At 50.0% G+C, this 22,828-nt stretch overlaps 1 protein-coding gene across 4 annotated transcripts in view; it reads right to left on the bottom strand.

Annotated features, from left to right (window-relative positions):
* TNIP1 (TNFAIP3 interacting protein 1) overlaps positions 1-17,465 on the bottom strand; it is a 43,741-nt gene extending 26,276 nt beyond the window's left edge. The window contains exon 1 of one of the 4 annotated variants that reach the window (XM_050961548.1): positions 17,301-17,465. The gene's annotated coding sequence lies outside the window, so the exon portion shown is untranslated. Of the gene's footprint in view, positions 1-12,041; positions 12,151-17,300 lie in introns of those variants that run through there. The other 3 variants (XM_050961545.1, XM_050961549.1, XM_050961546.1) reach the window with 3 other exon arrangements.
* Positions 17,466-22,828: the final 5,363 nt, after the last annotated feature.

Here is a 22,828-nt window from a genome sequence, read left to right as displayed (position 1 = left end):
GCCCTATTTGAGATAGGACATTTTTTCAACATCTCGAATATTTTCATGAGACAGTAAAACTGTTTTGGTGCTAGCTTATGCTTAGAGTTCTCCCTCATCTCCATCCACTTTAACTAGCAGGCAGCACCAAAGCAGATTGAAAAAGGAGAGGCAGAGAGATCAAGGCTGCGAGACACGACTCCTGGGTTCCCACCAAATCCCTAGCACTGGCTTGCCGTGAGGCCCTTTCTGCAAAATGGGGATCACACTGGCTTAGCGCCCATTCAGGTGTGGCAGGGACTAGTTAATGGTTGCTGAGCACCCCTGGAAAGGATAAAGGCAATGGGTGTTAGAACAAGGGTCTTCAAGGCAAGGTCTCTCCAGTCTGAGGTCTGAGCAGTGTTCGACTGTGTCTAGTCCTTCACTGTTCTCCACATTCCAGTAATAATGCCAGGAAAAATTCCAGCGTGGGATTTTCCCAGAACTGCCACACTCAAGTGGAGAGTGTTCCCAAGCGAAACCTCACCATGCAATCAGGCAGGTATAGGAACTTTCTTCGACTGCGATTAAAAACGTTCCAGTAGCCTGAAGTGCACCAGATGCAATCCATGGAGCTCATTCCGATTTGCCCGTTTCAACTTCCCTTCAAACCAAGAGCGGGCTTTGCTGTGGCCTTCTGTTGGAAGGAATTAGGACTGCTCAGCTGTGAACACAGGCCCATTCTGCTAACAGCCAGTAGAGATTCTTCCTTAGCTCAGGCAGTGGGGGCCCGGGCATTTGGAGTAAGATGATCTCAGTTCTATTCCTGCTGCTACCACCACGCTGTGAGTGGTCATGGTGTACAGAGAGGAGCATCACAAATCCATAGCCAGGTCCATGCCAGGAAGAACACAAACAACTTCCTTCCCTTCCCACTTGTGCTCTATAATTCAATATAATGAGTGTGTGCAAATTACGTAACATCACTTCCTTGGAATTTCCCTGGGAAGCTGGCCTCCTCTGGAAGGGTTCTTTGAGACAGTATACAACAGAAGCCAGTCACGAGTGAGCTAGGACGGTACATCCGGGCACTAGCCTTTCACTTCTGGAGATCCATGTTCAAATCTGCCTACGGTCGTGACGACTTTTGTGACCTCCTCTTAATCGCTAGTGAAATGTGGTTGGCAGTCCTTGGCAGAGAGAGCTCAGCATGGACCAGGCGCAGGTGGCACCGCTCAGGACTGAGGTGCATCAGCAGAGCTGGGCAGGGGAAATTTGCACAGTGTTTTCTGGAACCATAACTGGCTCAAACTAATGTTGTGTGCCCTTTGCTAGCATGGGCATTACATTCTCATTTATACTTTCAGCTTCCCTGCAATGTGCTTCTAATTGTGATTATTTTTAGGTTTCCTTGGCCATGATCAGTCCCTCCCTAGCCCCCAAGGTTATTTAAAAACCCGAGAGGTTAGTTATCAGCCATCCAGTGGTAACCGTGTGAACCTAGTCACGATCTAGTGAATAATAGCCCTTTGGGACAGACTATTAAAAATATCTAGCACTCACCACTGAGAAATGGATTCGCACAACCGAAGCCATCAAAATCTCCCCCTACAAGTTCAACACCAATCCACTGACCAGCAACAAAATGCTGTTCCCAGATCATTCACCTTCTTGGAGAGGCCCATATACAGATGAGGAAGCAATAAAAAGCCACACTGGTTTGGGCTGTGTTAGAAATATACTGCTTAAAAAAAAAAAAAGAAAAAAAAGAGGCAGAAGCAGCTGGACAAATGGAAGAGAAAAAAATGTTTTCTTCTGAGCAAGAGGAGCAATTGGTATCATATGAACAGCTTAGAGCCTCGGATCACAGAACCCTCAGCTTTAAACCACAGTTGTTGGCATCATCTTCCCCTCCTTCCACACACCCCGTATTGAGAAACCATGGCACACCCAGGAGACTGAGTTAACTAGAGTAGAAGACAAAGTGCATTCACTCCTCCTCCCATAACAAACACTGCAAAACACAGGCACCGGCAAATACATGGAGGACAACCCAAAAAATAACATGGACCAGACCTCCAGAAATCATGAGATTGGCTCAAAACCACCACACAGTGGGCTCTTTTTATTTCCCATTGGGGTGCACATTTTCTAACTTTTCTTCACAACCATGACGCTAGAAACGTACTTTTAGTAGTGAATACAGATATTGGCGGTAGCGTCAAAGGGTTTCAGCAGAAATTGGGGCCCCAATATGTCAGGGCTGCACAAGCACCGAAGAGACAATCCTTGCTGTAAAGGGTTTACACTCTAAAGACACACACAGGTAAGGGGTAGAGGAGATTGATACAAGCAAGTGGGAAAGATGAAGAGTTGACGCAGCTTGGTTAATTACCCGTAAGGCTGCAAGTTTGTCATGGAGGTCACAGAAAGTCATGGAATCTGTGACTTTCTGCAACCTCCATGAAATTCCACAGATGCAACAGCCAGAGCAGCTGACCCCAGGGCCGCACAAGCAACTGGCCCTGGGGTCAGTCGCACTGGCCACTGCTGGACCTGCCCCCAGGATCACCCAAGCAGCAGCTGGAGCAGCAGCCCCAGAGGTGGCTGCACCTACTGCTGCTCTACGGCCCAGGCAGCTGGCCCCAGGGACTATCCAAGTAGTGGCTGGCCACGGGGACCACCTGAGCCACGGTCCCGGGGTGGCCAGAGTAGTGGCTGGGGCAACAGCCCTGAGGCAGCCGCACCAGCCGTTGCTTGGCAGCCCCGAGCAGCTAAGATTTAGTCAGGGGTGTTTATAGTAAAAGTCATGGACAAGTCACAAGCCGTAAATTACTGTTTACTGCCCGTGACCTGTCCATGACTTTTTAGTAAAAATACCCGTGACTCAATCTTGGCTTTAATTACATTGTCTGTTGGCTTGGGTTGTTTTTTAAATAATTAGGGTTAATGGTGGGGGGGGCGGGGGGAGTATAGGAAGAGAAGTAGCCACAGCTATTTCAAATGAAAACGGAGATTCTCATGGGCTCCTGTCATTCCAGGAGCTGGGGTTTTAAGGAAAAACAAATATTGTGAGACTTGCAATAAAGTTGTGACCCTGAGCCACCAGAGAGCCGGCCTGCATGTGGCCCTGACCTGCCCCTGGGAAGCCCCAGATATACCGGGACAGTGATCCCTGCATTGCTGCTGACAGCCATGGCTGTCCCCTCTCTAGTGGCCTTGAAAACAATTCACAGTGCTGAGAAACACCTTGGTGAGTTTACACTAGCAGTCAAAGGAGTTCCAACAGCAGTGGAGGTGGGGGGAGACATTCTGTGCTGAGACTGAATGACTGTAACGGGGTATTTTCACAGTGTACATGGGAGACCTCAAGAATCATAAGGTTTAAGGTCAGACGGGACCACACCAGATCTTCCAGTCTGACCTCCTGTACATCACAGGCCACCAACACCGCGTGGGACCCACACCCCAAATCCCACAACCAAAATTAGATCAAAGTAGGACAGCCCACAGGAGTCTAGGCTAGTATGTGTCACACAAAGAGAACAGGCAGGACCAAAGTGCATCGATGCACGAGGCCCTGGCAATGGCAGAACAATGATTAAGTGACAGAAACCCAGATAAACCTGGCAAGTGACCCCCACCCACACCCTGCAGAGGAAGGTGAAAAGTCACCAAGACCGCTGCCAATCAGACCAGGGGGGAATTCCTTCCCAACTCCCATATGACAATCAGTTAGACCAGGGGTTGGCAACCTTTCAGAAGTGGTGTGCCGAGTCTTCATTTATTCACTCTAATTTAAGGTTTTGCATGCCACTAATACATTTGAACGTTTTTAGAAGGTCTCTTTCTATAAGTCTATAATATATAACTAAACTATTGGTGTACGTAAAGTAAATAAGGTTTTTAAAATGTTTAAGAAGCTTCATTTACAAATTAAATTAAAATGCAGAGCCCCGCGGACTGGTGGCCAGGACCTGCCATAGGTTCCCTACCCCTGAGTTAGACCCTGAGCAAGAACCAGCCAGCACCGGAGAGAGAAAACATCTAGTGCCACCTCAGAGCCCCGGGGGTGGACCAAAGTCTCATCTGCCCCGAAGAGTGAAACCCTGAAGCCTCAGCTTTTAGGAACGCAAGATATAAACTGGCAGTGAGCCCCAGGGTTGCTGAGCCCTGCACCCCCGTCCCCCATCACAAGCAGCCCCATACATCATATAGTCCCATTCACAAATTTACCCAGCTTTCTCTTAAAGCTAATTCAGTTTGCCCCCACAAGCCCAATTGGGAGGCTGGCCAGTGAGTGAGGCTCTCAGAGCTCCCCTTCACCCCTCAGCCTGTGGCTCTGTCCCACACATCCCTTAGACACCACCAAATCATTTAGCAGGACCCTGGCACTCATGGGAAATTGAGCCCGAAGCCCCTCCCCACGAGCAGAGCTAGGAAGCAGGTGTGCCAAGCCTCAGGAGACACTGGTACAGCATACCGGAAAAACGCTACTCAGCGTCAGTCGATCCTTATGCAGAGCAGGGGTTTTCCTTCTTGCAACATAAGACAGTTCAGGGCACCCAGGAATCCATGGCTTGAAAGCAATCTCCTGAACTCTGGCAGCACACTTGGCTTTCCAAAGGGCACCTGCTGAGGACAGCAACTCTCTCCTCAGAGTTAAAGGAAAAGCACTTTAGCCTTCTTTACTGGAAAGCAGCTAACTATAATACGGATGTGCCGTCTGTGGCCAGGAGGGTAGATACTGCAGGGGCTACAACCAGTTTAGGTCTCAGTGAGAACTCCAGTACTTCCGCCATCCACATACAAGTATTCTACAAACAGCTCTCACACCCACCCACCCACCTAACGCCCCTGGGTACGTACTTGGCTGGCTACCACGGGCGCACTGCTGTTTTTAGCATGCTAGCTCAAACATCTCTAGTGCAGGTTTGTTTCCCCATGTTGTGAAGCACACTCCCAGCTGCTGAGTAGATGTACCTTTGGAGGTGAAGCCAGAGGGGGAAGCGTGTGTCAGAAAACTTGCAGGGTGGGGAGCTGCTTGGGAGAAGGGACTTTCCTGAATGAGGAGCTGAACCCGGAGAACAAACTTCAGATTGTACTATAGTGGATTCAGCCTAGAGTGGGTAACTCATGGTCTCTGCAGGCAGCCGGCCAGGTCAGCGTTTTATTTACCATAAGGGCTGGCTGGAAAACAACTATTTCAAGGTTTCAAAATTTGGTTTCATTCTGATCCAGAATGAAACCAAGACCTTTGGACCATTTTATTGGGGGAAAGGGTGTAAGAGGGAGAGAGAGACACACACACCCCAGAATAGCCAATCGCCCAGTAGTTCTAGTCCCTGCTCTACCTGCTTCACAGCAGGGTCCCCTACCTCCCCAGCTGAGCGCCCTAACCTCTGGGCCATCAGCTATTCTGGTCTCAGCCTCTGGGTATGTCTACACTGGAGCTGAAGAAGGTGGAACGTCCAGCATGAGCAGACATACCCAGGCTAGCTCTGAGAAAGCAAGCACTCAAAAACTAGCATAGCCCTGATGGAGTGAGCTGCAGGACAGCCTAGTTGCCCTGAGTATGTACCATGGGTCTTTTACCAGACTGTACTTGGGCATCCCACTGCCCATGGCTACACTTCTGGTTTTTGTGCACCAGCTTAACAACAGAAAGCAGAGGTACATCTACTCAAGCTGGAAATTACACCATCCAGCTCCAGTGCAGGCAAACCCTCTGTCCAGAAGTTGCATCCCAGACCCAAGAAAACTTCCCGATGAAATCTGTGTCCGAACAGATACATTTCCACATAACATTTCAGTTTTGATGAAACAGCATTTGCACTGGAAAAATGATTTATCACATTTTTTTCCAGCTCTTCTTGTAACTACCCTGGGATAGTGACCATGCAGGGGGCAGGTTAGTTAGCAAGCAGGAAAGCCATTGCTCTCATAGGCTTCTGCTAGAAGCAATTACCAGCCACCTATTAGCCAGAGGCCAATGCAAAGGAACACCGGTTGTGAGATTTTAGCAGCAGTGCCCTGATGAGAAGCTAAACCCCTTCTGTGGGGCGATGGTCTTCTTTGCAGGATGCTGTCCTTGGATGCTGCTTGGGGACCTCATCCTCTTTTGGGAGGATAAATTCTCTCTACTAATCTACCCTTTCCCTAAACCCAGTACTTTAATTTTGCTTCCCACGCAGCATCAGTACCTGCCTCAGCTGATCACAGCTTCCCAAAGCAGCAGAGTAAACTGACATGATTTCCCCGCAGCCTTCAAAGCTCCAAACAGAAGCATTTAAAATGGAGAACTTGTTAAGTGTACTCTGCTGCTTGAGGAAACTCTAAGCAGCAACAGTGGCAGTGAAACTGCCAGCAGACTCAGGAAGTCAGCATGGAACTGAGTCCCAATTGCAAAGTTATCTTCATAACCATAAGAGCTAGAATTCTTATTTTAAATAAAAGCTGAAATTCTATAGAAACTGATGGCTCAGCTCTTCTATGCTCTCTTCACTCACCGGGCAATGTTTCGTACTCACCATTGGCAAGTGAAACTTCAAGCCCTGTGCTAAACAGCCTTCTTGTTTTCTGCGGGTCAGGCTGAAGGGGTATTATAGGATCAGCTCAGCCCATAGCTCTACAAGAAGAAAAGGCCATTAACAGCTCACTTCCCTTCCTGTCACTTATTTTGCCTTTTCAAACACTGTTCTAAGCACTGGAAGATAAATCTTGTATGAGTGTCACTGTTTCCAGAGCTTCCAGGATAAATGCCATGGATTAAGCTATCTGGGATGCACACCCCCAACTCCAGCATCCCATAACTGTCTTTGCAGGAGATAAACAATAACTACATTGAGAGACAGCTGAGGCTGCTCCAGGATACACCCCCTCCATCCAAAACCTTAGAAGCATAGAAACAAGATGACCATATGATGCAGCTGTGTCATGATATAGCTCCAGCTTTTCAGGTGTGATTCCAGGTACATTAGTAAACAGATTAGTTTTCTCACAGATGTTGTTATACCTACATTTAGAAGCATGATTTCTATGCTGCAGAAAACTGAATGTTAGGTTAATAACCAAAAAGCTCTCTCAGGATGGCAGGGGAACGGACCTCCCTACCCTAGCCCTTATGAGGTGCTCATTCACTCACACCTAATATTGTTACAAAACATGTATGCAGAGCTGAAAATGTACACCATGCCTTATAAATATAGAGAGGCACATTCCTGGGCTAGAAGAGCTTACAATAGCTGGAGCACGTGCCATTCGGTTGCTAAATGCTTTCCAGATTGTCTCAGAGAAAGTATCTTTATAATCCAGGAAGCACAGTGGGATTAGAGGTGGGGGCTGGGCCAAACTGCATGTGTGTGTTATTATGTAAAAGAGTATTATTATGAACAAGCAATTTGGTAGGCATACCAGCCTGGTCCTGGTTTCCTGGATATAAGACAAGAAAAATGACTGAGAAAGGTTGTTCTGTTCATTGTAAACTCTGTGGAGTGGGGACTGTTTTTTTGTTCTGTGTTGCTCAAACTTTTTCCCATAGGACAGGGCATATTTTAACAGAGAGACTGACTCCCAAACACCTCCCCTCCCATTTGGGACCACATAGTATCCCTTGGGTCACAACGACACTTGCTTACATGAGAAAGTAAAACTGGAAGGACTGCATGTATTTCAAAGAATCATACACACGTAGGGTTGGAAAGAACCTTGAGTGGTCATCTATTTCAGCCCCCTGTTCTTAGACAGGACCAAGTAAACCTAGACCATCCTTAACAGATGTTTGTCTAACCTGTTCTCAAAAACCTCCAATGACAGGGACTCCACATCTTCCCTCGGAAGCCTATTGCAATATTTAAGTAGTCTTATAGTTTGGAAGTTTTTCCTAATATCTAACCTAAATCTCCCTTGCTGCAGATTAAGTCAATTGCTTCTTGTCCTACCTTCAGTGGACATGAGGAACAAACGGTCCTCTTTATAACAGCCCTTAACATATACGCAGACTGTTATCAGGACTCCCTTTGGTCTTCTTTTCCTCAGGGCAAAACAGGCCCCGTTTTTTTAAAGCTTTCCTCATAGGTCAGGTGTTTTAAACATTTTATCTTTTTTGTTGCTCTCCTTTGTACTCTCTCCAATTTGTCCACATCTTTCCGAAAGGCACCAAGAACTGGATACAATACTCCAGCTAATGCTGAGCAAAGCGGGACAATTACCTCTCATGTTTTACATACTACGCTCCTGTGAATACACCCCAGAATGATAATCAGCTTTTTTCACAACTGCATCATATTGTTCTCACATATTCAATATGTGATCCACTCTAACCCCCAGATCCTTTTCTGCAGTACTGCTGCCTAGCCAGTTATTCCCCATTTTGGAGTTGTGCATTTGATTTTCCTTCCCAAGCATATTTTGCACTTATCTTTATTGAATTTCATCCTGTTCATTTCAGACCAATTCTCCAATTTATCCAGGTAATTTTGAATTCTAATCCTGTGTTCCAGAGTGCTTCCAATCCCTCCCATTTTAGTGTCACGTGCAGATTTTAAGAGCACACTCTCTGTTCCAAGTCATTAATAAAATATTGAATAATACTGGATGTAGGACAGATCCCTGCAAGACTCCACTAGAAATATCCCCCTAGTTTGACAGAGAACCACTGATAACTACTCTTTGAGTATGGTCTTTCAACCAGCTTTGTAATTACCTTATTGTAATTTCATCTGGACCATATTTTCCCAGTTTGCTTATGAGAATGTCATGAAGGTCTGTGACAAACGACTTACGAAAATCAAGATACATTATGTCTACTGCTTCCTCCCCTCCGCCAGGTCAGTTACCGTATCAAAGAAGGAAATTAGGTAGATATGGCATGATTTGTTCTTTACAAAACCATGTTGTCTATTCCTTATAACTCTATTATCCTCTAGGTGCTTACAAATGGATTGCTCAATAATTTGTTCCGGTATCTTTCCAGGCATCAAAGTCAGGCTGACTGGTCTATAATTCCCACTCCCTGGGTCCATTTTCTTCCCTTTTTCAAAGATACGTACTATGTTTGCTCATCTCCACTCCTCTGGGACCTCAACCCATCATCCATGGGTTGCTGAAGATGGTTCTGAGATTGCTTCAGCTAGTTCCTTAAGTAGTCAAGAGTTAATTTCGTCAGGTCCTGCCAACTTCAATACATTTAACTTACCTAAATATTCTTTAACCTGTTCTTTTCCCTGTTCTGGTTTATGTCTGTCTCCCATGTTGTTAATATTAATTATGCATCTGGTCACAATTAAACTTTTTGTAAGTGAAGAGTGAAGCAAAATTGGTATTAAACACCTCAACCTTCTTGGTGTCATCAGCTATTAGCTCTCCTTACTTGCTAAGCAGTGGACCTACACTTTCCTTCATCTTTCTCTGACTCTTAACCGGCAATAAGAAAAGGTTCTATAAATACATTATGTCCCTTGCGAGGCACAACTCATCTGGTGCCGTAGCCTGATGTTGTCCCTACATGCTTGTGCTATTCTTTTGTATTCATCCTTAGCAATCTGTCCATGTCTCCACTTCTTGCAGGATTCTTTTTTGATTCTTCGTTTATTAACTGATGGAGCCATATTGGCCTCTTACTGTTCTTCCTATCTTTCCTTCACGTTGGGATAGTTCACTGTCATGCCATTAATACAGTCTCCTTGAGAAAATGGCAGCCTTCCTGAACACGTTTACCTTTTGATTTTCTTCCTATGGGACCTCACCTACTAGTTCTCTGAGCGCGTTAAATTGCTTTCTTTGAAGTCCATTGTCCTTATTCCCCTGCTCGCATGCCTTCCTTTCCTTCGAATAACGAAATCTATCATTTCAAGATCACTTTCACCCAAACTGCTTTCCACCTTAAGATTTGCAATCAATTTCTCCCTGGTAGCCAGAATCGAATCTAAAATGGCTGCCTCTCTGGCTACTTCCTCCCCCTTCTGAAACAAGAAGTTGTCCACAATACGTTCCAATAACTTATTGGAGATTTTGTGTTTTGCCATATTACTTTTCCAACAGATAAGTTGATAAAGTCCCTCATTACCATTACAATCTGGCCTTATTTTTAGTTGCCTTTGTGTGATTAAGGACCCAGAACCAAGGCGAGATGCCAGCCCCAGATGACGAGCTAGCTGTCTGGACCACTAGCAAGCACTCTGTGAACCACGGATGGTCCATGGACTACACAGCTCAGTAACCTTTGATCTAACCCAAAAAGGCAATCAGCAAGTTAGATTTTCCTAGGACTCATCTTTGCCTTTCAGTCCAAGCCAGGTAAATCTGGAAAGGTAAACTACAGGGAGAACACGTGTCTCTCTTTCATAGATCAGCTAGGATGTTGTTCTTTGAAATCACAACTGGATTGACTATTGAGAAATTTCTTCCCCCCATCCCACCATCAAATCCTTTGACTTGCAGCAAACAGAACCAGGTGTCCACCAGACGCTCTTCTAAGGCCAGTTCTGAAGCCTTCCATGCACGATGCTCCCTGTGACAAGGTTAGCAGGGAAGGCTGTGTCTAGTGATCAGCTCAGAGGACGGGTTGTCAGGCCTCCTGGGTTCTACACACGAGCGATGTGGGTGAGTCAAGTCATTTCTCTGAGGATCAGTGTCTCCATCCGTACAGGAGGGATAATACTATGTATCGTTATTCCAGGGTTGTTGCAAGGTTTATCTAATGTATGTCCTTAGAGTCCATGGATTAAAAACAGTGCGTGTGAGCAGGACATCAATATTACCCGGGGAGCAAAACAGTCTGCAGGGACTCACCAGGGAGCCTCAAATGGCTCCTGGGAATGGGTAAGTTGCTCTTCTGGAGCAGGGGCGGCTCTAGACAGTTCGTCGCCCCAAGCACGGGGCATGCCGCGGGGGGCGCTCTGCTGGTCACCAGGAGGGCGGCAGGCAGCTCTGGTGACCTCCCGCAGGCGTGCCTGTGGAGGGTCCACTGGTCCCGCGGCTCTGGTAGACCTCCCGCAGGCGTACCTGCAGAGGGTCCACCGGATCCACCTGCCGCCCTCCTGGCGACCGGCAGGGTGCCCCCCTCAGCATGCCGCCCCAAACACGTGCTTGGTGTGCTGGGGCCTGGAGCCGCCCCTGTTCTGGAAGCTGCTATTATGCCAGACACTGTCCCCAAGCCAAAGCTGTAAGTGACATCTATAATCAGCAGCACCCCAGTTCCAAGCACGCCCCCAAGATCTGCTCTGTGCATGGGCGGCACAGTAAGTGGAGGGGCAGCATGTAACGCCCCCACACCTTACCACATACACACAGTGCCTTAGGGGGCACTCCAGGGAGCGCGGCACTGTCAGGGACCTTTGGGGCGAATGGGCTGGCAGGGCGATGTCTCATGGTTTGCCAGGTGGGCACCGCACCTCAGCTTTTCCACCACAGGTCCACGAATCAGGCCCACTCAGAAAGAGTGAGTCACTGGGTACCGGGGCGGAGGGTAGCGCAGATGTCTGGAGAGCCGCCGAGGGCAGTGGGGTGGCTTTGCCTGCATGCCCCCCCCCATGGCCTCCATGGCACCATTAACACTCCTGGGTGACCCCCCCCCCCACCCCACTGCTCCAGGGAAGCAGAGCGAAGCGAGACCTCCATCAACCTCCCCACCCCCCCTGCAATAACAACATCCCGGGGGGGCGGGGAGCACCCCCTCCATTCCCACCCCTACGGGACTTCCTTCCCAGGAGCCCCACAGCGGGGGGGGCGCAGCACTTGGGAAAGCAAAGCGCCTCCGGAGACAGCCGAGCAGCTGGGGGGCAAGGAAGGAGGAGCCCGATCTGCCGAGCCCCGGTTTGCTTTACAGACACTCAGCTCCAGTCTCCCAGCCCGTCCCTTCCCGGACTGGCTGCAGCGCCCCCCGCGTCCCAGCGCGGCTGGCTGCAGGGCCCCCCCCGTCCCTTCCCGGCTGGCTGCAGGGCCCCCCCAGTCCCAGCGCGGCTGGCTGCAGCCGGGCCCCCCCGTCCCTTCCCGGGCTGGCTGCAGGGCCCCCCCGTCGCAGCGCGGCTGGCTGCAGGGGGCCCGGGCAAGCGGGGGGAGGGGAGCGGAGGGTCTCGTCCTACCTGGGGACGGGCAGCCCGGGTCTGCCGGCGGCGCGCGCCCTACCGCGACTCCCGCGGGGACCGCTCGGCTCGCGGCAGGAGGAGGAAGTGAGTCAGCCCCGCCTCCCCTGGAAATTCCCACCCGTGATTGACAGGCCTGAGAGCTAACCAGCAAACGCCCCCCCCCCCCCCCCCCAGGCGTGCCGCAGATCGGCTGCTAGCGGCTGGGGGCGGGGGGAGAAACAGAGGGCAAGAGAGGGTGGGGGAAGGGCAGGAGCTGCAGGGCAGGGAGCCTGGGGGGGTGGGGGGCAGACACAGGAGAGCAGAGGGAGGGAGGGGTGTGGTCACAGACTCCTAGAATCTCAGGGTTGGAAGGGACCTCAGGAGGTCAGCTAGTCCAACCCCCTGCTCAAAGCAGGACCCACCCCAACTAAATCATCCCAGCCAGCGCTTTGTCAAGCCTGACCTTAAAAACCTCTAAGGAAGGAGATTCCACCACCTCCCTAGGGAACCCATTCCAGTGCTTCACCACCCTCCTAATGAAAAAGCTTTTCCTAATATCCAACCTAAACCTCCCCCACTGCAACTTGAGACCATTACTCCTTGTTCTGTCATCTGGCACCAGTGAGAACAGCCTAGATCCAGCCTCTTTGGAACCCTCTTTCAGGTAGCTGAAAGCAGCTATCAAATCCCCCCTCATTCTTCTCTTCTGCAGACTAAATAACCCCAGTTCCCTCAGCCTCTCCTCATAAGTCATGTGCCCCTGCCCTCTAATCATTTTCTTTGCCCTCTGCTGGACTCTTTCCAATTTTTCTACATCCTTCTTGTAGTGTGAGGCCCCAAACTGGACACAGTACTCCAGAAGAGGCCTCTCCAATGTCGAAGAAAGGGGGATGATCACATCCCTTGATCTGCTGGCAATGCCCCTACTTATACAGCTCAAAATGCCATTAGCCTTCTTGGCAACAAGGGCACATTGTCAACTCCTATCCAGCTTCTCGTCCACTGTAACCCCTAGGGCCTTTTCTGCAGAACTGCTTCCTAGCCATTCGGTCCCTAGTCTGTAACAGTGAATGGGATTCTTCCGTCGTAAGTGCAGGACTCTGCATTTGTCCTTGTTGAACCTCATCAGGTTTCTTTTGGCCCAGTCCTCTAATTTGTCTAGGTCCCTCTGTATCCTATCCCTACCCTCCAGCGTATCTACCACTCCTCCAAGTTTAGTGTCATCTGCAAACTTGCTGAGAGTGCAGTCCACACCGTCCTCCAGATCATTAATGAAGATATTGAACAAAACTGGCCCCAGGACTCACCTTTGGGGCACTTCACTTGAAACTGGCTGCCAACTAGATATGGAGCCATTGATCACTACCCGTTGAGCCCAACAATCTAGCCAGCTTTCTATCCACCTTATAGTCCAATCATCAGCCCATACTTCTTTAACTTGCTGGCAAAAATACTGTGGGAGACCATATGAAAAGCTTTGCTAAAGTCAAGGAATAACACATCCACTGCTTTCCCCTCATCCCAGACCCAGTTATTAAGGGAAAGAAAAAGTAGCAAGAATAAAGGATGGGAGAGACCATCAGGAAACTACACTAGTGTTCTGGACAGAGGGCCCTGCAGCATCGGGGTTGTGCACTGTGACGTTCTGGAGCATTCTGGACGGAGGGCCCTGTAGCATCGGGGTTGTGCACTGTGACGTTCTGGAGTGCTCTGGACTGAGGGCCCCGCAGCATCGGGGTTGTGCACTGTGACGTTCTGGAGCGTTCTGGACGGAGGGCCCCATGCTCTGCAGCATCGGGGTTGAGCGCTGGGACATTCTGGAGCGTTCTGGACGGAGGGCCCCACAGCATCGGGGTTGAGCGCTGTGACGTTCTGGAGCTTTCTGGACGGAGGGCCCCGCAGCATCGAGGTTGAGCGCTGTGACGTTCTGGAGCGTCTGGACGGAGGGCCCCGTGCCCTGCAGCATCAGGGTTGTGCACTGTGACGTTCTGGAGCATTCTGGAAGGAGGGCCCCGCACCCCACAGCATTGAGGTTATGCACTGGGACGTTCTGGAGCATCTGGACGGAGGGCCCCGTGCCTTGCAGCATCGGAGTTGTGCACTGTGACGTTCTGGAGCATTCTGGATTGACAGCCCCATGACATGCAGCATCGGGTTGTACGTTGTGACGTTCTGGAACATTCTGGACTGATGGCCTCATGTGCTGCAGATTGTACACTGTGATGTTCTGGAGCGTTTTGGACTGACAACCCCATGTCCTGCAGCATAGGAGTTTTACACTGTGATGTTCTGGAGCATTCTGGGCTGATGGCCCCATGAGATCACTCTCCTGAGCTGTAGCGTGCTGGATCATAGCTACAGAACACTGTCATTGTCTTTATAACACAAAGAGCAGGAAGAGGCAACCACTCTTATATCCCTAAATTTCCCTTCCTAAATTTAGCACTTGCATTGTTTTGGAGTCTTCGAGTCACTGATCCCACCTTGGCTATCTGTGAAGGGGGAATGGACAGGGAGGGAGGCAGAAGGCTGATCGTCTTTCTCAAATGATTACGTATGTGGAGGGGGATTTCCACTTCTGGATGGAAGTGGGTACCGCCACAGTGGTGCTTGCAGTGAACGTTGGGCTGCTCACTATCTGCCGCTTCCTCTCAGCCTCTCCAACCCACAGTTGCTCAGGAAAAAAAAAAAAGCCTTGAAGCCTGCATCTGATTCTATTAATATTTACTATTTATATTGCCATAGCAAGCAGCAGCCCCAGACTGCCCAAGGACCAAGGCATCATTATACGAACACAGAACAAAAAGGTGGTCTTTGCCCCACATGTTAGCTGCCCACTGGCTGTCTGCTTGCATCTGGCAGTATCAGCAATCATTACGGGACACTTATTCATGGTGAGTTTTGTGATTTGCAGGGTGCCAAAGGAGAGCAGGTCCCATGCTGATGATATAGCTCAATGTGCAGCAGCAGTAAAAACTCAAAATGTTAGGAACCATTAGGAAAGGGAAAATCAGACAGAGAATATCATAATGCCACTATATAAATCCATGGTACATCCACCCCTTCAATACTGCATGCAGTTCTGGTTGCCCCATATCAGAAAAGATATATTAGAATTGGAAAAGGTCCAGAGTAGGGCAATAAAAATAATTAAGGGTTTGGGACAGTTGCCATGTGAAAAGAGATTAGAAAGAGGGGAGAGTTTTCAGCTTGGAAAAGAGACAACTAAGGGGGTTATGATAGAGGGCTATGGTGTGGAGAAAGTGAATAAGGGAGTGTTATTTACTCCTTCACATAACACAATGAAATTAACAGGCAGCAGGTTTAAAACAAACAGAAGGAAGTATTACTTCACACAACACACAGTCAGCCTGTGAAATGCCTTGCCAGGAGATGGTGTGAAGACCGAACTTATAATGGGGTTAAAAAAATTAGATAAGTTCATGGAGGATACACCAATGACTATTAGCCAGGATGGTCAGGGATACAACCCCATGTTGTGGATGTCTCTAGCCTCTGACTGCCCGAAGCTGGGACTGGATGACGGGGGATGGATCACTTGATGATAACCCCATTCTGTTCATTTTCTCTGAAGCACCTGGCATTACTAGAGGGGGGAGTCTGTGCAGCTGTCAGCAAGGAACCCATGGTTCTGGGGAGGGGAGAATCAGAACGGAAACTCTGAGTCTTTAGGTGGATGCTCCCATGTTTGGATCTCAGGACATCACAGACTCAGAGGTAGAACCCCCCCGGCCAGGCTGGAGAGGTGAAAGTGGGGCACGGGGCACATGGAGGTGCAAAATCCATTCTTACTTCAAGTTTTCACAAGTGAATTACACAGATGTAACCAAGAATTGCCAGATGCAGCATTCCTCTGGCTAGAGGATGGTCACTGTGTTTTCTTAGCATGCCAGAGACCCACTGCTTTGTTTCCCAGTGACCAGACATTTCCCTAGCCTTGTAACTATGGCCGACTCCCCTTGATATCAAGGGGAACTGTGCACGAAGGTCAAGAGCGCTATGTGGCTCTAAGAATGCATGAGAGGCACGCCTGTGTACAGTGCAAAGAGCTGCTCCAAAGTTACTGCAGCTTTCCTGGCATCATGAGTGGCTCAGATTGTGAGAATTCCCCAGCCTTTATTGCCTAGGGGAGAGTCAAGTCATCTGGCCTTTTGAGCTGTTTGTTCTCATAATATATTGGAAAATCGACATTGAAACCTGTTTCCTTATCACATTCCCCCCCTCCCCACACACCCTGCTTCTGTTATTGTAGGATGGTGGATAATGACAGGAAAAAAAGAGCTGGTGACAACTGCAGGGAATTTTCCCATTTTTGCACAATATTGCATAGATTTTAACATGCTGGACCTGATGTTCCATTTAATTATTAGCCATTTTTTGCCAGTAAGGTGCTAGGGAATATGCCTAGCAGGCTGTGGAACAAGCAGAGGATTCACACTGCAAGCAGAGAAGTTGAACCATTCTCCTATAGCTTTCAGCCTATGCACCTCATTGCTGACTTGTGGCAACTCCTACTAGCCCATGGTGGGCTCTCTCGGAAGTCTGCCTGTACACTTCAATCCTGCCCTACAGCACGGTCAGCCATTCCAGCCTTGGCTTCCCGCAGCACAGTGGCCATGCACCACGATCACTTGTTGGAAACTGGAGGATTCAGGAAACGCCGGAGAACACTGTCATTAAAGTACGTTACAAGGGGTAAGCTCTGTGGCCCAGGCCTCGAAGCTCTAAATAGAACAATGCCTTAAAATGTTCTACAGGGTTTAATTTCACAGCTCACCATGTTGTAGGGCTTTGGTTTTGGGGCTCTCATGTCCTGCATTTTAAACCAGTGCAGGAAATATAAATGCCAATGTTCTATAGCTGAATATACCACCCAGGCACTCTGTGCAACCAGGCATCTATGGGAACCCTGGGACTGAAAAACAGTCAAATTATCCCCACGTCTCCCAAATCAACTAGAGCTCATTTCGTTCTGTTTTTCATTCTGTAAGCCAGCAGAAAGCCTGGAGGCAAAGCTAAATACAGCCATATTGAGCCACAAATGGGCTTGTTTTTAACATAGTGTCTCAACCTGCAAATAAATAGCCTAACGCAGACTGTAAAAATTCTGGTCTATTTCTGTCAAAGAGAGAGAAAGAGGTGTCTTGTCTCTATCTCCATAGTTCTAAAATCTTGATTTACACACTAACAACTGACTCTTCTCCCTTTCTTCTTATCTACCACATACTCTGGCTAAAAGAACCGTTGGTTACTCACCCAAGTAGGGCCAAGGGGAGCTGGCAAGAGAGAGCCTTCAGTCCAGCCTCTGGGCTGCTAAGCGAATACAGGAAGGAGAGCCCAGCTGAGTTTACTTTTAGGCAGGAGAAGGGGAATTCCCCATGATGAGGCCCCAGACAGCTGGAGTGGTTTGATAAGGAGCCACACACAGCGTGAAGGGCTCTCCTGCATCTGTCCTCATGAAGAGGGGGCTGTACCCAGTAATTGCAGCCTGGAACCACAGAACAATGATTCAGTTATGGAATCCTAGGAAGGCTGATGAGATCATCCAGTTCCTGCCTGGCCACCGGAAGATTGTTCTCTTTCTCGCATTCCCGTATGTTTAGTGACGTTCCTAGGAAGCCTGTTTAGTGTTACTAGGAAATACTTCCTACTGGCCAGCCTGCCTTGTCCTCCCTAGCCAGTGATCAGCACATCCCACCAGGGCCGGTGCAACCATTTAGGCGGACTAGGCGGTTGCCTAGGGCGCCGAGATTTGGGGGCGCCAAAAAGGGCCCTCAAATTTTTTTAAGTGGTTGAGCAGCCGCTGCTGCTGGGATCGAGAGGGAGTCGGAGCTGCCGGCAGCATCCGCAGCCGGCAGCCCAGGGTGTCCCCTGGGTCAGGGCGCCGCCGCGGCAGCCAGCAGCCCAGGGTTTATAGGGGGCAGGTTCTATATGTTTGCGGTGCTCGAGCACCAGCAATATTCAGGGCTGGGGGCTCTGCTCCAGCAATATTTGGAGCTGGGTCTCTCCCCCGGCCCTGCCTGGATCAGGCCCCGGCCCCGGCCCCGGCCCCAGCCCCGACCCCCACGGGTCTCCCCCCCACACGCCCTGCCGCGTCCCTGCCTCACAGAAAGCAGCGCAGCGTCTCTCCCCTGCCTGCTTCTGTTGCTGGAGCAGAGCGGCTCCCGCAGAACTGCTGTCTGCTGTCCCAGGGCCTAGTGCCCCCCATCTCCTACTGGCAGGGCAGGCTGCCCTTACCCTGTGCTTCCGCCCTTGCCCTGAGTCTCTCCAACACCCCAAACCCCTCAGCCCTCCACACCCTAATCCTCTGCCTCAGCCCTGAGCCCCCCCACATCATGAATCCCTCATCCTCAACCCCAATCCTCATCCCCCTGCACCCTAATCCTCTTCCCCAACCCTGAGCCCCCCCACATCATGAACCCCTCATCCTCAGCCCCAACCCTCATCCTCCTGCACCCTAATCCTCTTCCCCAACCCTGAGCCCCCCCACATCATGAACCCCTCATCCTCAACCCCAATCCTCAGCCCCCTGCACCCTAATCCTCTGCCTCAGCCCTGAGCCCCCCCACATCATGAACCCCTCATCCTCAGCCCCAACCCTCATCCCCCTACACCCTAATCCTCTTCCCCAGCCCTCAGCCCCCCCGCATCATGAACCCCTCATCCTCAACCCCAATCCTCAGCCCCCTGCACCCTAATCCTCTGCCTCAGCCCTGAGCCCCCCCACATCATGAACCCCTCATCCTCAGCCCCAACCCTCATCCCCCTGCACCCTAATCCTCTTCCCTAGCCCTCAGCCCCCCTGCATCATGAACCCCTCATCCTCAGCCCCAACCCTCATCCCCCTGCACCCTAATGCTCTTCCCCAACCCTGAGCCCCCCCGCATCATGAACCCCTCATCCTCAACCCCAATCCTCATCCCCCTGCACCCTAATCCTCTTCCCCAACCCTGAGCCCCCTCGCACCATGAACCCCTCATCCTCAGCCCCAACCCTCATCCCCCTGCGCTCCCTCCTATCCCCAAACTCCCTCCCAGAGCATGCACCACTCCCCTTTCCCACACGCTCCTTCCCACCCCCAAATTCCCTCCCAGAGCCTGCACCCCTCACCCTTTCCTACACCCCCACCCCCAGCCTGCACCCAAACTCCATCCCAAAGCCTGCACCCCTCACCCCCTCCTGCACACCCACCTCCTGCCCCAGCCCGGAGCCTGCACCCAGCACCCAAACTCCATCCCAAAGCCTGCACCCCTCTTGCACCCTAATCCCCAGCTCAGGGCCTGTACCCCAGAGCTCTCCCTCCAAACCCCTCCCAGAGCCTTAGGCAAGTGGGGGCGGAGTTTGGGGGGCAGGTTCTGGGCACCACCAAAATTTCTACAAACTTGCCACCCATGCCTGGGTCAGCGTGTCACCGGCAGCCCAGGGGTTCCACTGCGCAGTCGCTACTTCACTTCTCCTGCCTCCCAGGCTTGTGGCGCCAATCAGCAGTTTGGCGCCGCAAGCCTGGGAGGAGAATTAGAGCAGGACAGCTTGCTCGGGGAGGACGTGGAACAGAGGTGAGCTGGGGTGGGGAGGTACCACAGGGGTCCTCAGGCCAGGGAGAGGGGAGCTGCCGCGGGGGCGGGGGGCACACTTCAGGGCGAGGAGCTGCTGCAGGGCTGGGGGGGCACAAGATGGAAGTTTCGCCTAGGGCGCAAAACTTCCTTGCACCGGCCCTGCATCCCACTGACATTCCCTTACTGTCCCATCAGCCTCAGCAGCGGTGAAGTCAGTTGAGCCAGTGGTACAATGCTGAAGGCAGGGTGAATAGACACCAGTCCTGCAGTCATTCCAAATAAACCACGTGGAGTGGTTACCAAGTTCTTTGACAGTCTGCTCAATAGCTGGAACTGGCTGGTGCTGGAATAGACATGAAAGAGTCAGAGTCTTTTCCATTTTAAAGAGATTGATCCCAACTCTCCAGGGGGCCTTTGACTGAGGCCATAACGTTAAGTCGGTTATAGTGCAGAACATTGCTCTGCCAGCATGGACTTTATACTCCTCCGATTCCCTCATTCCACAAGTCAAAGGATGATGAGAGGAGCAAGTTCGGCTGCCAGGTCCACTCATGCAGACCCACTGATTCCAGCAGCCTTGTCTATACTAGCCAAATGACTGCTTGTGCTATATAACAGCTGTTGCACTGGTATAAGCACTGATGTAGACAGTGCTCTTACCACAGTGTCATGCAAATATGTGCCGAACATATCCTGGCAGTAAAAACGCCAGAGCCCCATCTACACAGCAGGACAAATTCTCTGATAGGATAACTCCACTCATGTCTCAGAGCACCTAGAGCAGTTTAGCACCCAGAAGCTGCACCTTTGCTGGCTTCTGCTCTGTTGTGAGCATTTGTTTTTCTATTCTAGATGCACCCAGTGCAGGATGCACAACTATAACTGACAGCAGAATCTGGAGAGACAAGGTGGGTGAGATGATATCTTTTATTGGACCATCTGGCTCAGTTTTTCTAGCTGCTCATCCTGCATCTACCTGGCATCAGAAATTCAGGCTGTGTTCACCCAGCTCATTATATCACCTTACTTCTAGAATTAAGGGGACAACTTGGCTGATGCTGCATAAGGCAGATTGGAATCCAGCTTGCTCCCCTATTGGCATTACTGTACCTGGCTTTGGCACTTGGAACAGGAAACTAAGGGAGCAAATTTGCACTGGTTTGGTTATGCCAGTTTAGTTAAATTGGTGCAAACCCCAAGCTGTACACACACAGTTCAATTCAGAAGTGGCTTATTACGGTTTAGCTTAAACCTGTTCCTAATCAGCTCCTGCCAAACCAAAACTGACCTGGTGCAAACCAGAGTCCCCTCACAGTGCCTTTTGCACAAATTTATGTAGATGAGTTTAAAATTGCACCTTTTGTTAAACTGGTGCAACTCTGCATGCAGATGAGCCCTGAGTAACAAGACATCCTGGTGCTCCCTGTTTACTTGCTCGGGTTAATTTTGTAATCTCACCTTATAACTTTGTACAAGTGGAGGGGGGAGAGAGGGGTTGGGGACAAAGGTCAGGAATCAAATCCCAGACACAGAGGGCATCTCGAGAGAAGGCACAGGGGGGAGTGGACAGGATCAAAGGATGAGTGCTTTTCTAGGCCATTTTTGCACTTTGATCTGTGCAGGGCACCACATTTCTGACATCTCGGTGTCTACTGACATCAGAAGTGGGGTTTTGCTGCTTCTGTGGCTGTAGTATTTACCAGTCCAGGCTGGTCTGTTTTGTTGCTTTGGTTGACAAAGGAAAGCAGAAGAACTGCGAGGATGACGCCTTCTGAGCTCAGGGAGGAAGCTTTGGTCACAGAAGGGGATTTCCAGAACATCAAGATCTGACTATGTAAATCATGCACTCACTTTACCCTGGCAGGTTGAGAGGGCTCAGGGATGGAATGCAAGGGAGTGGGATGAATTGGAAATCAAGTAGGATGGAGGCAGGAGCTGAGAGGGAAAGAGGGGAAGACTACAGAGAGGAGGAGAGCGGACCATTGAGGAGGCGAGAGAGGGAAAGAAGAGGTGTGGAGAGGAGAAGTGATAATGGGAGGAGAGGAAGGGGACAGGACTATTAGAGTGAAGAAGAGAATAGAGTTAAGGTAGGCAATTGCTTTTCCATACCTTTTGCAGCCCCGGCCTAGGGAAGCTATTTAGACTCATGCCTAAAGGGCAGTTTCCTCCATGACCCATCCCATCATGCTGGGGCTTTTACCCTTTCATTTAATCAAATAACTTCCCCCACTTCCCAGAACGTGTACCAAGGATCTTCTCTACCCAGCCAGCCATCCTATGGGCACCAAAAGCATCGGTGGCACGATCAGATTGTCAGTGATGGACATAAACTGAATATCCAGCCAGATTATCTTCAGGACCTAGCCAGAGATGGAGCTGGGTCGTGTTCCATCGGCAAGGAGGTCATTATTCCCTTCCCATTATTGTAGGTATGCAAGACCATTTGATGGCTAACAAGAACAGTGAAATCAAGCAGAGGCACATGTCATGGCCAATTCTATGGGCCACATTCTGGTGTAAACTGGTGCAGCGCCAGAGATGCCAGCAGAGCCACACCAATATGCAGTAACAGAGAATTTGGTCCTAAGAGATCTCAGATCATGTTTTGCTTTGCTTTAGGCTTTAGCTATTTCAAGCCTAAATTTTCAAGGCCAGTAACACACAGGGCATTCTTTATAACCCCACAGATTCAGAACTGTTTGCCATCAAATTGCCTTTAACTAGACACAACGACAAGAAAAGATCAGCAATCATCATCTGATGGAATGTTGGCACCACAGAGATGAGGAGGTTCCTGGGACAGCCCATTGTGGGTGGGGAAGGGGGTTTGTCGCATGCACTGAGCAAATTAGGCAGTAGAGACACAACTGAAAGAGTAACACAATGGCAAAACATGGTCATGCCCTTACCAGGTTTCTGCAGCGATACTTCTCTGTAAATAACCAGGCCCTGTGGTCAACACCTCCAGCATGCACATCAACTTGGGACCCAACGCTGGTTTCCATCCACTGTCTCTGGTCAGACCAGGTCCCTTTCTGCACAAGCCATTTCCATTAAAACTGGTACAGGGAGTTTCGTGTGAAAACAGGAGTCAAGAAGGGTTGTCAACCCTCCAGGATTGTCCTTGGAGTCCAACCAAACTTGGCAACCCTAGAATCAAGACTGTTGTTTCCTCCTTATCTGTCTATAGTTTGGGAGAGCTGAAAAGCCAGAGAAAAAACAAACAAA

The sequence above is a fragment of the Gopherus flavomarginatus genome, chromosome 7, assembly GCF_025201925.1.
Source record: "Gopherus flavomarginatus isolate rGopFla2 chromosome 7, rGopFla2.mat.asm, whole genome shotgun sequence".
Taxonomy (NCBI): Eukaryota; Metazoa; Chordata; order Testudines; family Testudinidae; genus Gopherus; species Gopherus flavomarginatus.
This window is presented reverse-complemented; position numbering and strand designations above follow the sequence as displayed.